The following is a 12,500-nucleotide window of genomic DNA, read 5'->3' as shown; positions in this document are numbered from 1 at the left end:
CCCCAAGGAACATCGAAGAAAAAAACAGATCGTTTTAAGCCATCAGGGTGTGAGGAATGATAGTGTATATATGAACAAACATTGGTAGGTTTACGATATAGACTAAACTTCAACTAACTTTCACGGGGGTAGATATTACAATCAAGGAAAGGCAAAACCCCTTCATTCTCTATATCCCCCGTGAACTTAATAGAACTAACCAAATTGTTAAGTTTAAATAAAAAATCACTTACATTAACTTGAATGGGCCACAAACATAGGATGTCATCAATGTATTGCAGCCATATGATGTTGGAGAGAATGATCTTACCTAATATTAGTTTCAAAAAATTCCATATACAAATTACTCAAAATGGTGTGTGTGTGTGTGTGTGTGTGTGTGTGTGTGTGTGTGTGTGTGTGTGTGTGTGTGTGTGTGTGTGTGTGTGTGTGTGTGTGTGTGTGTGTGTGTGTGTGTGTGTGTGTGTGTGTGTGTGTGTGTGTGTGTGTGTGTGTGTGTGTGTGTGTGTGTGTGTGTGTGTGTGTGTGTGTGTTGTGTGTGTGTATATTAAACAGCAACATGTGTTGTTGGAGTTTGGAGTTTGACAACGCTCAAAGCTACTACCCCTTTATCCATGACAGTGTATCTCCCTACTCTCATAGTCGTGAGTTCAATTTCGTGAAATCCAAGAACCCTTACAATAATACTCCGATTTAGATTGTTTTTTTTAATAACGGAGTCAGTATATAAATCAGAAAATATTGTATATTCGAAAGATATATACGACACTCAGGGTCTACACGATAACATTAAAAACTCTCCACTACGATTTTTGATTGATATTGTAGACTATTGTCTACTCCACGAGTGCGTTAGGTGAGGAACATCTGTCAGTTAGTCGATTTCTCCTGTTTTTTTTTCTTTTTTTACTTGTTGAAAAAATATATAAAGAACGCGAATAAATTAGTTGCTCTTTCTCTCTCTCTTTCTCTCCCTTTCTTCCTCCCTATATATACAGTATATATATATATATATATATATATATATATATATATATATATATATATATATATATATATATATATATTCTCGTCCGCCCCTCCTATACGCCTTTCGCTTTCAATTTTCACCCAACTTTTACCACTGTCTTTAGTCACTCTTATCACTGTATTAGTTCATATATCTTAGTCAGTATAGTACAGTACTGAGTCTATGGGTATTGAAACCGTTGAGATTTGTCTTAATATTCTTCACGAATTTTACTACACTTGATTCTCTTAGGTACACCAAGGGACTCCCGTCGAGCACACGCATTTTACATCCTAAGTAAGTTTTGCAATGTCATATGATTTCTTTAGTCCAATGATCTTTAACTTTATATTTGAGATTCTCCCCAAAGAGCGTGATCTTACCAATTGAATTTTCTCCTCCACCATTTCTCCAATCAGATTCATTGTTACAAAGTATATTTGTAATATTGTTTACCTAAGCAATCTCAAATCCCTGCATAACCCACTCAGTTTACAAGTAGTCAGCAAAACATACATGTCAAACAGACCCCTGGCCATTTTTATAACACAAAGTGGAGAGCACACTTATACGCTTACGAACTGTTGTTTACCAAACACCCAACTCCTAAAAAGGCAACCCACACCTTCTACCCCTCTTTCTACCTATTCTCTACCAGCCTCTTACAGGGATCGAGAGCTACCACTTGGTCGTCCCCACCAACCCTTTTGGCCGCTTCATTAAATCGGCGACCCCCCTCTCCGTCCCCCCATTGCATAAAATGAGAGAATGGGGAGAACCTTCGGGCTGCGTCAAATTTTGCTCACACATACTACCTCACCCCCATCCCCCCGCCCATTCCACCTCATACATCACAACATCATCCATATACAACCATTGTCCATTCACCCCTGTCATCTGTCCTCTCCCGTGTTTCCTCAACAGACATTCCCCTCTTCCCCAAAGCCCCCTTCACCCCATCCATCCACCTTATCCTAGGACGTCCCCTCATGTTCACTCCCTCCACATCTGCCTTCCATACCTCTTTTACTAGTCTTTCTTCACTCATTCTTTCCATGTGTCCAAACCATCCTAATATTCTTTCATCAACCCTATCTCCCAACTCCCTTTCCACACCTGTTCTCCTCCTCACCTCCTCATTTCTCACTCTATCTAGCCTAGTAACCCCCATCATACTTCTCAGACACCTCATCTCAAACACATTCAAACTCCTTCTCTCTTCTTCTCTTATGTTCCATGTTTGTGCCCCATACAGTGCTGTTGGCACAATCACTCCTTCATACAGTCTCCTCTTAGCATCCATTCCCAAATGTCTATTCCTCATTACACTCTTTAATCCACCAAGGCATTTACTCGCTTCTCTCAATCTACATTCTACCTCCACCTTCACTCCACCTTTTCCTGCCACATTTGCACCCAAGTATCTAAAACTATCCACTTCCTCCAGTCGCTCTCCCTTAATGCTTACTTCCAATCTACTGCCACTTTCACCTCTTGTACATCTCATCACCTTACTTCTACCCACATTTATCTTTAGCTTTCTTCTATCACATACTCTCCCAAACTCTGCCACCAACTTCCTCAATCCCTCCTCCGATCCTGCCACAAGCGCAGTGTCGTCCGCAAACAACAGCTGGCTCACCTCCCACTTTTCTCCATTTTCTTTAAACATCTCCAATCCCTGACCCACTACCCTTGCATTTACCTCTCGCACCACCCCATCCATGTATAAGTTGAACAGCCAGGGAGACATAACGCATCCCTGACGAAGTCCCACCTTTACCTCGAACCACTCACTCTCTCCATTTCTAATCCTGACACAAGCTCTACTACTCTCATAAAAACTCTTGACAGCTCCCAGAAGCTTTCCTCCTATCCCGTATATCTGCATAACCTCGCAAAGTGCCTTTCTGTCTACCCTATCATAAGCATTTTCCAGATCCATAAAAGCCCAAAAAAAATCCTTCCCCTTTCCTATAGCTTTCTCACATATCTGTCTTACCATAAAGATCTGATCTACGCAACCTCTACCTGTCCTAAATCCACACTGTTCCTCACCACTTACTCCATCTGTTCCTCTCCTAATCCTCTCAATCAAGATCCTCCCATAAGTCTTCCCAACTACACTTAACAAGCTAATCCCTCTGAAACTCACACTTGTCCCCTTTCCCCTTGTAAAGTGGAGCTATACAGGCACTCTTCCAGTCCTCCGGCACTCTACCCTCTCTCCAGCAAACATTAAATAACCTCACCAGCCAGTCCACCATCACTGTACCTCCCTTTTTCAGACATTCTGCATGGCATCCATCTAGACCAGGTGCCTTACCTGATTTCATCATCTTAACAATTGCACTCACCTCATCCTTCCTTATTTCTTCTCCATTCTCCTCACTCATCACTCTCATTTTCTTCGCATTTCCCACTGCAGCTCTCTTTCCCTCCCTATCCTCCTTCACATTTAGCAACTCCCTAAAATATTCTGCCCATCTTCCCCTTACTGCCTTCTCTTCCATTATCATCTCTCCATCTGCACCTTTTACCTTTTCTTCTCTACTTGATTCGCCTCCTCTTCCTCTCTTAATTTCTTTCCAAAACATCTTTTTATTACTTTCAACACTTTCTGTCGTACTCTTACCCCATTTCACATCTGCTCTCCTCTTTGCCTCCTTTACCTTTTGCTTTACTTCTCTTTTCTTTTCTTTGTACCTCTCATATGACTCCCTCGTCCTATTTTGTAACCAATCTGTGAAAGCTCGCTTCTTCTCTTCTACAACCTTCTTTGTTTCCTCACCCCACCATTCACTACCCTTTCTTCTATTTCCACCTGTCCTTCTTGTTCCACACACCATCCTTGCACACTTTATGACTCTCTCCTTGAACCATCCCCATTCCTCCTCCACACCTAGCTCTACTCTATCCTTTACTCCCTTCCACTCCTCCTTCAGCTTCTTTCGTACTCCTTCTCCTTTTCCTTTTCATTCAAAGAGTTCACTCTAAGAACCTCCCTACCTTTTGTCCCTTTCCTCTCTCTCCATCTATCCTCCACTCTCAACTTACCTTCCACCAAAAAATGATCTGATATTCCCCCACCCTCTCCCCTTAGCACATGCACATCCTTAACTCTTCCTATCATAATCCTATTTACCACTACATAATCCACTAGCGCTCTATCTACCACCCTTCCCTCCACCACCCTCTCCCATGTGTACTTATGCTTGACTTTCTTCCGAAACACTGTATTTGCTATCATCAACTCTCTTTCTAGACACATTTCCACCATCAACTCTCCACTACGATTCTTTCCTGGAGCTCCACATTTCCCAACCACTCCATCGATTGGACAATTTCCCACCCTAGCATTAAGGTCTCCCAGTACTATTACATTGACATTTCTTCCTAAATCCTCTATGCACTCATTTAAATCTATCCAAAAGGCCTCCCTTTCTTCTACACTCTTCTCACTGCCAGGCCCATATACACTTACAAAGACCCACATCTCCTTTCCCAGTTTCACCTTCATCCACAATATCCTTGAGGAAACCTCCTTCCACTCCACTACACGTTTACCTATCTCTTCACTTACTAGAATAGCCACCCCTTCCCTCCCTCGCCCTCTCTTCACTCCTGATAACCTCCCACTTACACTCCCAAACTTACACTCACCCTTCCCTTTCAACTTAGTTTCACTCAAAGCCAACACATCCATCTTTCTTCTCACAAACATACTACCTATCTCTTCCCTTTTACTCTCATCTGTACCACATCCACGCACATTAAAAGACCCAAACCTTAGGGTGCTGGTCCGAAAACTCCCAGACCCTCTTATGCCTTCTCATTTTTGTTTAGGAATGTGCCCTGCGGGGCTACAAGGAGAAGGATGCCTAGACCCAATCCCCGTCCCTTTCTTCTCGCCTCTTACGATCCAAGTGGGAATACTTGGTGGCAGTATTCTTTTCCCCCCTACAGGGAATTCCCCCACCACAGAAAAAGAATACTGAGAGAAATGGTACAGGGCAGCAACAAAGGGTTGGGGGACAGCATAACGGAGGGACAGTCGTAGTATAAAAGTGTCATTATTTCTCTATGACAGAGTTTTCCTCTATCATAGACAAAATGATGTGTGGCTCTGGTCCGTAGGGGCTCCCCATATAGACCCTAAAGTATCAAATGCATGCTACTTTGCCACAATAACAAGCATTGTGTGTGTGTGTGTGTGTGTGTGTGTGTGTGTGTGTGTGTGTGTGTGTGTGTGTGTGTGTGTGTGTGTGTGTGTGTGTGTGTGTGTGTGTGTGTGTGTGTGTGTGTGTGTGTGTGTGTGTGTGTGTGTGTGTGTGTGTGTGTGTTTGTGTGTGTGTGTGTGTGTGTGTGTGTGTGTGTGTGTGTGTGTGTGTGTGTGTGTGTGTGTGTGTGTGTGTGTGTGTGTGTACATATATATAATGAAATAAATAATAATAAATGATATAAATAAATGCATAGATATAGTTAGATAATAAACAAACAGGTAAATAGTAAATGATAATGAATTGACAGATAACTAATAATAGATAAAAATCAAGCAAATAATAAACAAAAAACAAATGATAACAAACAAATAATATAAAATAAATGGCAGTCATTGCAGCACCTTGCTTTGGTGTTTATCTAAATGAATCTTAAAGCTTCGAACTTAACTACATTGCACTACCTCTGCAGAAAGTTTATTACATTCATTAACTACGTGGTTGGCGAAGTTGTTTCTTTTTCTAATCTATCAATGTCTTTAATGAGATTCGGTTACCATACGGAAACAGCATATTCCATATGTGGACGAACTAATGATTTATATAGCTTGTTAATGAGAGATGGACTTTTGAAGTCCAAAGATCGCGTAATCAGTGCTAGAATATTATTTGATTCCCCAGAGGCTGAAATACACTGCTTAGATGATTTGAGATCGTTACTGATAGTTACGCTGAGATCCTTTTCACTATCCACTTTTGTTAACTAATTTCCAAATAACTTGTGATCGTACTTACTGTTATTTTTACCTATGTGCATAACCTTGCATTTACTTATGAGTTTCATTAGCCACTTTTCAGACCATTGCTGTAATTTATCTAAATCTTCTTAAATATATAATTGATTTAAGAGATGATTTGCAAAACTCACTACTACCAAGGTCTGAAGATGTCGTAATTTCCGATAACAAAATCAGGAAAAAGTGTCAAATAGTATTTGATGTCTTCCTCCTCCTGATTACAATATGTTGTTAAGATAGCAACAACTAATGAGGAAAAAATATTATTAAAAAAAATTGTGTTAGACCTCAAAGGAGGATGTTTTCATATTGTTAAAAGGTGGTTATTTGTTTTTCTGTGAGGTATATTACGTCAGTATTAAGGCTGTTATCAATAGTGGAGAGTGTGCCGGCATGTATTTCATAATTACACATTTGTCACAACCGAGATAGTACATTCAACTGACTTCAACTTAGGACATATAGTAGATTTCTAGGTATATTTGAAAAGTATAGGAAATATCCCTATGTTACAATAAGTAACCTGACTTACAAATATGTTTTGTCAGTATTAAGGGTGTTAGCAATAGTGGAGAGTGTGCCGGCATATATTTCATAACTTCACACTTGTCACAACTGAGTACATTCAACTGATTTCAACTTAGGACAGATAGTAGCTGTCTAGGTATGTTTGGAAGGTATAGGAAATATTCCTATGATATTATGAGTAGCCTGACTTACAAAAATTTTTGTCATGAAGTTATAGCAAACAATTGACACATACTAGTGAAGCTTCATAAGAATTTTTAATGCTTCATTGAACACAAAAATATAATCTTGCAATACTTAATGGCGTGGTTTTACATCGGCAAGACTCCAGGACTTCGTGATTGACCAAGGCCTCAGGTCGCACAGGTTTCCAATCCCAGGCATGCACCATACATATCAATATTATAAATCTAGTCTTATCTGTAAAAATTATCAGTATTAATGTACAATTCACACATGAGACTATACATAATCCTGATACCCATCAGAATTCAAAGTTTCCCCATTAGAATTAATACACTGGTTTTCATCTCCCTCAAAATAAATTGTTTTACAATCTTTAATGTCACAATTATCATCATTATCAAGTTCTACCCCAGTCCTTTTTAAATCAACTACATGTCTAATTGACACTTTCCTAGTTTCCAAGTGTAAGATCTTGTATTTATTTCCACCTGCACAATCAATCATTCTATATAGACCTGAGTATCTTGGTGAAAGTTTATTACTAATTGTATGTATTTTGGCCATGACCAAATCTATTTATAATTCTATTTTATGTACTATTTTGTGTTGTTCTTCTTCATCTCTTGTGTATTATCCTTCATGTGTTCCCTAATTCTTTGCTGTATGGCTTGAAATGTATGTATCCTATTTGAGATGTAATCATTTATATTATACACTGGCTTTGGTTCTACAATCAAGATTTCAGATGGGAGAATTTTGTCTTCCCCATATTTAATCAAATGTGGCGTTTCTCCTGCAATTGCATTAATTTGGTTATTAATTGCACATTTAATACATTGAATCTAACTATCCCATTTGTTGCTATGTGGGTTTATCAAACCTCTAAGACAACTGAGAATTTTCTTATTTGACCTCTCTGCAACTCTATTGCTCTGAGGATGATTCACCTGGATATTAACTTTGTTTATTTTAAATAACCTACATAATTCTTCCAAGATTTTCTTATTAAATTCAGTACCATTGTCTGAAACTAAGATCTTAAAAGAAGTACAATTACAGATTATCTGATCATAGATTACCAAAGTCAATTGTTTCAGCTCTCTTATTTGGTATGGGTTGTAATATATAAAATCTTGAAAGATAATCAATAGCAACAAGTACATATTCATATTAATTTTCAGACATAGGTAACGCCAATGTATTTAAATGAACCCTTTTCGAAGGTTTCTGCGGAATGGGATATAATAGCATAGGAACAAGTTTATCTCAGCATATTTCAAAAAAATTCTATATATGCATAAATGTCTTTCTTCATACTTGGCCAAAAGTATTTAAGTTGTATTTGTCTGTAACTTTTATCATTTCCTGAGTGAGAACTACAATCACTTTCATGACGTAATTTTAATAGCTCTTGTACAAGAGTTTGTGGAATTACCAACTGATTCGCTGGGCCCCTAGAAATATCTTTCCCACTTACAACTGCTTTTTATACAAAAACAAATTGCTCAAACAAAAGTCCTCTATATTATAATCTTTTGGGGGTTTTGGAGGAATACCTCGTGAATTTATCAAATTCTGGGCTACTTTTTCCCAAGTCTTATGTCTTCTTTGTTTCCCTATCATTTTATAATTTAATATTACTAGTTCATTTGTATTGCAGATGAAACTGATCAACCCTGACGTTGATTGGCTAATATTTCTAGATAATGCGTCTGCTGCAACCTTTTTCCTACCTGGAATATATTCAAACTTAACCTCATATACTGAAGTGTAGTAAACCACCTGGCTAATCTACCCCTAAAATCCTTACGTTTGAATAAGTTCTGAATAGCCGTATGATCAGTCCACACTCTGATTGGATGTCCCAGTATCATATTTCTAAAACTTTCTAATGAATATATCACTGTTTCTCTTTCTGTAATGGAGTAGTTTCTTTGCACTATTACAAAGCCTCAATGTGCAAACTATCGGATTCAATGTTCCATATCTTGCATCAGTATGCCTCCTAACCCTATGTCAGACGCATCAGTACAAAGAACGAACTCCTTATCATAATCAGGAGATATGAGAAATGAAGAACTATACTCGCTGCATCGAAAAATGGCCTTTAGGGCAGAGCACGGGGATTCCCACTGTGTTACCACATATAATCATTTTATAAATTTATTTAATTTTATAACTTTATTTTATAATTTTATAATGTTGCCACACATAATTATATTATAATTTTTTGTCACACACCACCACTGAGGTAAAAATCAAAGCAATGTTTTCTATACAAAGGTTTCGTTTCCTCGAGTCGTAGACATGGCATATGAGCGTAAGAGAGCGACTCTGCCACTCTGTCTATTCTCTGACCACGCCCTCACACTGCATTCAGAAAGCATTGCATCCAAACGCACGTTCTCGCCATGGATAAATACATTATATATATATATATATATATATATAGAGAGAGAGAGAGAGAGAGAGAGAGAGAGAGAGAGAGAGAGAGAGAGAGAGAGAGAGAAGAGAGAGAGAGAGAGCAGCCGAGTGGGCGAGCTGTGCGGGCCGTATTATATGTGGAGATGTGGCACCACCGGAGAATTCCCTAACCCCGCCTTAGCGGTCACTTCTCGGTGTGTCCACTATAGTAAGTTTATCTTTTAACTTGTCAAAGCTTGTTGTTATGTAGATCCCCAAATGAACTTTGAATCTTTCCTCAACAAAGAACTTAATGGATTATCTATGTCTGCCTAACTCTTAATAAACTTCAATCAGTCCCTGTCAATCTGAAGAAACTTCTGACTTTTTCCACTTGTTCGTAACTGGATAATTCTTTACTGCGTCTGCCTTTGAATTCACTATACTAAGTCCATGTCTACCTATCTTATGCCCCAAATATATGACACTGTTCTGCAAAAACTTACATTTTTCATTTTTTATTTTCAATCTTGCTTCAATTAGTCTTGAGAATACCAAATCTAATTTCTTAAAGTGTTCATTCGCTCTTTCCGAAACTATCAAATTATCATTTAGAAATACACTGGAAGTGTTTCCTCTCAATCCCTCTAGAACTGTATTCAATAATCTCATGTAAGTTAATGGGCCATTACATAACCCAAATGGCATTCGTTTAAACGTATAATGCCCCTTTATTGTAAAAAATGCTGTATAATCCTGTGAATCTTCATGGAACTCGATTTGCCAGAACGCAGATTTTATATCTACTGTGCTAAAATACTTATTCTCGGTTCCCAAACTACAAAGGATATCTGCTATTACCGGTAACAGTAATCTATTAGGTATTGTCTGTTTATTCAATTCCCTATAGTCAATAAATGGGCGCATGGTACCATCTGATTTTGGCACCAGAATCAATGAGAAGTTCCATTCACTTTCACTAGGTTCAATCATATCATGCAATAACATTTCAGTGATCAATTTATCTACAACGGCTAGCTTGGAATGCGGTAATCTGTTGGTAGGTATATAGATAGGTTGAGTGCCTGGTTTTAATTTGATCTGATGTTTTCAAACAGTTGTTTTGCCCAAAGCGTCCCCCTGTAAAGCACTTGCTTTATTGTGTTTCACAAGTAAGGCAATTAAGCTTACTTCTAACCCAGGACAACAAGTAGGTTCTAGTTGACTCTAATAAATATCTCCTAATTCTGTTTCTTCCTAAATTGAACAGATTGATCAAATTGGTGATTCCACCTCTTCAGTTCTCATATTTAAAATCTTAATGGGCCTTGTACAGACTTGAAAACACCCTATTTGTTTGCCTATTCTTAAGACTATGTCTTTATTCAAAGTACTTATCACTAATATATCTACCTGGTTCTTGTGTGTCTTATAAATCCCTGAGTCCAAATTGAAACCTTTTATCCTAATTGAATCTGGGATGATTAAAAATTCAGAGTTTACAGTGACTCCTTTCAACTACACCTCTACTCTGTTAATTGCTCTAGAGTGTAATAAAGTCGACTTTATTACGCCACTTTCCACAATTAGAAAAGCTTCATTTGAAGTTGATGAATTCTGGTTTATTTCTGGAATTCCTTGAAAACATGAGTTGGGTTCACTATATGTGATTTTTTTCCACTATTTGTTTTATCTGTTCTTGAATAGACCGCCCTACCCCTCTAGCATCGAATCTAGCATTGTTATATACCCTATCTATTGCAATGGGTTCTCTTACCACAGATACTGATTCTGTTTGATTTAAAAATGGGATTAACTGTGATTTCACTAAGATCAATAACTCAGGATCGACATATGATCATACTCTTTTTTTCTCATAGCTGCAAACCCTATCAATAAGTCTCCTAGGAAAATAATTTCTTCTGCAACTATCACTAGCATGTGCAAGTGCTCATTTGTATATAGAATAATATCTAACTCAGTCTTACCTAAAGCTTTTAACTGACTTCCTGTTACTTGCAATGAGTACTGAATTGGTTTCAATATTTTCACTCCCGGTTTTAATTTGTTTAAATCTTTGCTAGTTACAACATTGACTACAGATTCAGTATCAATCAATATTTTAGTATGTTTATTAAAAGCTCAATTTACAACTGTCTTAAGTGTTGGTGTTTTCTTTCACCCTCATATCACTATTGACTTTAACACAATAATGTCTATTTGTATTTATATGGTTAGCTCTGTAGCGTTGTTTTATTTTATATTTGGAGGTTTTCCTCTTGTTTCTGGGTGAATACGAAAAGTTGGCATTGTTTTACCATCATGTGGTTTATGTCCTACTCTTTGATGATACAAACAGAATCGTGAGTTTCTACAATGATACTCATAATGACCCTCATATTTGCAACTTCTATAAATAGTCTTATATTAACACTCTCATGCTTTAAAGCCTTAATTATTACAATTATGACATTTAATTCTAGCATTCCTTGAAATGCTTCTAACTCTATGTTCAGATCCTCTGTTTCTGTAGTCACTCCTAGAGTTCCTAGTTCCTTTTGCCATGACATATGAACTAATTGTTTTACTTTTTACTAAAACCTTAAAGAAGGCAATTTATCTCTCCTAATTTTATTGTTTCTTTAAGATCTCTGTATATATATATATTTTTTTTTTGCAGTCATCTCATCACAATTATGAACCAATAATGCAAATACTATTAACTTAGTAGCCTGAGAATTTTTTAAATTATCACTAGATCTTTCTGCCCAATCTGAATCCTTCAACATAGAAATAATTTCCTTAGGCCATCTGTCGGATTTTGCTAAATATTCTGTGTTTAATTCACTTGTTTCTACTTTCTTTATCATTCTAACCAAAGACCTGATAGGATCTTGATCACACTTGATGGAGAGTTATTATAGGCCTAGCCCTACCCTTCTCAGGATCTACTTTCCTTTTAGATTTTTTCTTTTCTTTGTATCATATGATATGTTTTTTGTCACTATTTATGTATCAATTAAGTTAATGAACCTATTCACCCCTATGGTGCTTTCTTCCCTGGAAAACTTTGGAATATTATTTTGCGAGGTAATCACCTCATAACAGAGAACTTCTGTGCCCATACCTTTATTTGTTTATGTCGATTTGAATCAACTGCTTCCTTTGTAGTCCTTACACGTACGGTGTTTACCTCAGCAGGACATCAACCTCGTCTTTATGTCCCCCTCGTTCACTAGCTCGTCCTTGAAGTTGTCCCCTTGTCCACTGGATCGTCCTCGCAGTAACCCTCTCGTTCCCTAGCTCGTCCCTCGTAGTAGTCCTCTCGTTCACTAGCTCGTCCCTCGTAGTCAGCGT

The sequence above is a fragment of the Oratosquilla oratoria genome, chromosome 21, assembly GCF_046742065.1.
Source record: "Oratosquilla oratoria isolate Oo_2021 chromosome 21, ASM4674206v1, whole genome shotgun sequence".
In the NCBI taxonomy this organism is placed as follows: Eukaryota; Metazoa; Arthropoda; class Malacostraca; order Stomatopoda; family Squillidae; genus Oratosquilla; species Oratosquilla oratoria.
This window is presented reverse-complemented; position numbering follows the sequence as displayed.